A 4,778-nucleotide genomic window follows, 5' to 3' on the forward strand; every position below is an offset into this window, starting at 1 on the left:
TCAGAGAAACCAGAGCCTAGGAGTGTTGACAGTTAAAATCCTTTTTCTAATCCCAACTGTTTCATTATGGGTCCACTCAATGCCAAACAGCAAGGAGATACTTCCTGGGAAAATACCACCCGCATAGTCATGATTCCAGAGTTCAATGTCCTGATATGAATGCTGTGTCATAAGCCTAGGGTATGCTCTTTATTACATCAGAGACTTGCCTTCTTTTCTCTTTCTTTTTTATTTCTTTTCCTTTTTTTTAAGCAATCTGGGTTAAGCAACTTGCTCAAGGTCATGCGGCCAGGTGTTTCTGGGTGGGTGCTAAGTGTCTGAGCCCAGATTCGATCCCCAGGTCATCCTGACACTAGAGCCAGTGCTCTTACTCACTGTGCTACCTGGCCACCTCTCTTTTCTTTTTTTAAATAAGCAACATGTCTCCCTAGAATAGTTTTACTAGGAGGAATTCCATTAATCTTTTCATTTAAAAATATTTCTTTCAGTGTCCTAAAAACAAAGTGTACAACTATCAATTGGAGAATGGCTGAAACAAGCAACTATGATTTCTAAGCAGATTGGAGTTTTATTGTGTAGTAAGAAATCATGAATATGAGGACATCATTTTTTGTCCTTCATTTTCAAAGAGGACCAATGACATCACAGGGTGATATCTTGACTCCTGTGCGAATCACATTTAAGTGAGGCAGAGCTGCACAGTTTTTAGTTCAACTTTCTCTTCCAGTCATTAAAGTCCAGTGATAAGACAAAAGTCAGGACAAGTGGCAGTGGCCTGGGATGCAGTGAATGACCTTGGTGTCTTTGATGTCTGACCAAGCTCTAAGCTCCCTACAATGCCTGTTTCAGCCACATTCATGGTCATTGGAACAAACTGTTCTCTTCCACCAGGGAAAGCCCTCACACACTTGAAGTAGTCACCGTCCTACTCACCTGAGGCCTGCCATCAACATGGTTAGTCCATCTGACAAGACCGGGGGTGGGAACCTGTGGCCTTGAAGTCACATGTGGCCCTCTAAGTCCTCAAGTCCTCAATTTTTTTTTAAAGCAATCGGGGTTAAGTAACTTGCTCAAGGTTACATGGCCAGTTATTTCTGGGTGTGGTGCTCAGTATCTGAGCCCGGATTTGATCCAGGTCATCCCAACACTGGAGCCGGTGCTCTTACTTGCTGTGCTACCTGGCTGCCCAGCTCAAGTCCTCAATTAATTCAGTCAAAGTACTGCACTTGAGGTCCTAGGGGGCCACATGTGGTCTTGAGGCCACAGGTTCCTCACCCCTAGCTAAGACAGTTTCCCAGGGTGTGGCCACTACAAATACTGCAGTTTCTTGGAGCCACAGGTGAAAGGAGACTGTCAGTTAGATACCAAAGATATATGGGCAGCCCTAATACCAGAGATTCCCGCCCTCCTTGAACACCCTATACACCCCCTGAGGATAAGCTCTGTATCACCTGATACAGAGCAAAATAAGCAGAAAGAGAAGAACAATATACAGTAACTACAACAATCTAAATTTAATAGATTACTAAGAGAAAACTGAACTGTGGTAGCTGAAAAACTAACAATGATTCAAAATTAAGGCCCTGAGAAAAGAAAGAGTCCTTGAAGAAAGAATTAAAAAGTAATTGGAAACTGAATAACATACTTGGAAATAATTGGTGGGTCAAAGAGCAAATTATAACAATAATAAAAAATTTCATCAGAGAAAATAACAGTAATGAGATACACATTAAAATGTATAGGATGTTCTTAGAAGCAATTCTCAGAGGGAGTTTTATAGTTCTAAATAATTTCATCAATAAACGAGAAAAAGAACAATTATTGAATTGGATATGCAATTCAAAATTTTAAATAAATTTAAATTTAAAAATAAATTTGAATAAATTTAAAATAAAAATTTTAAATATACAAAAAATTAACAAAGTACAAATTCTGAAAACTAAAAAGAGAAATAAAATTAAAGGCAAAATAAAAATTGAACTGAGAAATCCAAGGGTTTAAAAAATCTAATAAAGTTGATAAATAGGTTGCATGATTTTTTAAGAGAGGAAAACCAAATACATTGCATTAAAAATGAAAAAAGAGAATTTATAACAATGAGAAGAAAATAAAGGAAATCACCAGAAACTATTTTGCCCAAATATATTGCAGCAAAACTGAAACTTTAGAGAAAATGAATAAATACTTACAAACATATAAAATAGGCAAGCACCATGAGTGGCCATAGCCACAGTGAGGGAATAATGGTGCTGATTAAGACATTCCATGTGGTTTTATCATCTTCAGATAAAGAATATCAGGTTGGACAACTTTACTCTGTGACAGATGCCAGTAAAAATGAAACAGGAGGTGGAGAAGGCACTGAAGTCTTAACAAATGAACCTTATGGGAAGGATGGAGAGAAAGAGCAGTACATGCACAAAATTTACCAATTAAAGAATAAAGTTCCTGGGTTTGTAAGGATAATTGTTCCTGAGGATTCTTTGGTATTTCATGAGAAAGCCTAGAATGCACAACCCTATTGCAGAACAATTGTGATGAATGAACATATGAAAGAAAACTTCTTCATTAAAATTGAAACCTGGCACAAACCAAACTTGGGAACAATAAAAATGTGCATAATTAGGTTCCAACACTTGGAAGATAGTTAGAATTGTCCACATCAATATTGCAGAATGAAGTCAAGTAGAACCTGCAGATTACAAATGAGTTGAAGACCCAGCATTATTGCAATCACTCAAGATCAAATGAGGAACTCTGAAACCCAACTGGAAGCAAGAGTTGGCAAATAATCAATATTGTCCTCAAATGTGTGCCTAGAAGCTAGTAACCATCAAATTCAAGTGATGGGGTCTGCAGAGTAAAATAGAAAACATTATTAAAAAAGGAAGGAAGGAAGGAAGGAAGGAAGGAAGGAAGGAAGGAAGGAAGGAAGGAAGGAAGGAAGGAAGGAAGGAAGGAAGGAAGGAAGGAAAAAACTTCCACTGCCAGTTCTTTTGTTAGATTGACAAGTGGATTGATCTATGGAAGACATGAAGAATGGGAGATAAGTCTCAGAAAGAGCTAGAAGTTATGCATAAAGAGGGTTCCATCCAAGGCACGTCAGCTACTGAAGTCTAGATGAATCTTCTGTCAGGTCAGAGGCCATATCAAACTCTTTATGTGATCAAGGTCAAGTGAGGGGAACCTGTGCTGCCCATGAAGAATGAGGAGGGATCTGACCAGTATTTTTCAGTGTTAACATTTCACAGACATGTGCATGTGACAATGTGTACACATGTACCTCTACCATAACATGTATCTATATATATGTATGTATATCTGTAGCTGTTATATAAACATATGTAGAGCTATAAATACTGATGAATATACTTTTGCATATATGTATATGTACATACACTTCAACTTATAGGATTAGTATGAATTCTCCAGGGTACTGTACCCACAGTAAAAATACAAAGGAAAATATTTTATTATATACTTTAAGCAGATTTTAATATTATCAGAGTAATGTTATTTGTGGATGAATTGACTAGTGCTAGATGGTATGCTTCATAGATGTCAAGTAGTGAATCAATATATACTTTTTTGTTATTCTCTTAATGTATGTTAAAACCTTTTATTTTAGTATCATGAGTAAACAGACTCCCAATGGTAGCTAGCTAGCTAGATATCAATATATAACCCAGATTAATGAATTTAGAAATAGGCTATTTAAATAACCTGATATCAGAAAGATGAATTGAACATGATTAAAATGAACTCTAAACAACAAAAAGAACTCTAGAATTAGATAAATTTACAAATTGATTATATCAAATTTTCAAAAGACAATTAATTTTAATATTACACAAACTGTTTGGAGTAATAGGAATAGAAGGAACCTTTACATTCTCTTTCTATGATGCAAATATAGTCTTGATACCAGAGAGAGACAAAGCAGAGAAGGAAAATTATAGATCAATATCCCTAATGAAAACTGACAAAAAAAAATTTTTTTAGATAAAATATTAGCAAATAGGCAACATGTCAGAAAGGTTAGACACTCTGACCAGGTTAGATTTATCCTGGGATTTCAAGGTTGGTTCAACATAAGAATTATTGCAAATATAAGAAATCATTGCAAAATAAGTAATAAAAACATGCAATGATGTCAATAGATTTAAATTTTTTGGCAAAATCCAATATCCATTAAAATAAAAACACCAGAAAGCATAGGAATAATTCATATACTATCTAGCTACAAATTTTATATGGAATTGGAAAAAAATTAGAGGTCTTCCCAGTAAGATCAAGGATAAAGCAAGAATGCCCATTTTTACCACTACTATTTAACATGGTCCTAGAAATGCTAACTGTAACAATAAGAAAAGAAAAAAATAGAGAGAAGCACAGTTAAAGAGGAAACAAAATTATTACCTTTTGTAGAGGATATGATTTGCTTAGAAAACCCTAAAGAGTCAACCAGAAAACTAACTGAAATAATAAATTTCCATAAGTTTGCAGTATATGAAATAGATTTTTAAAAAGCATCAGTATCTTTGTATATTATGAACAAAACTCAGAAGAAAGAGAATTTCCATACAAAATAACTACAGAAGGCACACAATATTTAAGAGTATATCTTCCAAGACATATCCAGGTTCTATATGAATCTGATATAAAAACATTTTCTGCAGAAATAAAAACCAACCTAAACGCTTAAAGAAATATTAACTGCTTTGGGTTTTGTCAAGCCAATAAAATAAATATGACAAAAGTATGTAAACTAATGTACT

At 34.9% G+C, this 4,778-nt stretch overlaps 1 pseudogene; it reads left to right on the plus strand.

The window, feature by feature from the left end:
- Nucleotides 1-2,214: 2,214 nt before the first annotated feature.
- LOC138143334 (phosphatidylinositol transfer protein beta isoform pseudogene) lies at nt 2,215-3,182 on the plus strand (annotated as a pseudogene).
- Nucleotides 3,183-4,778: the final 1,596 nt, after the last annotated feature.

This window comes from Petaurus breviceps, unplaced genomic scaffold (genome assembly GCF_028583685.1).
Source record: "Petaurus breviceps papuanus isolate PSGF00001 unplaced genomic scaffold, PetGlider_PUasm1.0 138, whole genome shotgun sequence".
Taxonomy (NCBI): domain Eukaryota; kingdom Metazoa; phylum Chordata; class Mammalia; order Diprotodontia; family Petauridae; genus Petaurus; species Petaurus breviceps.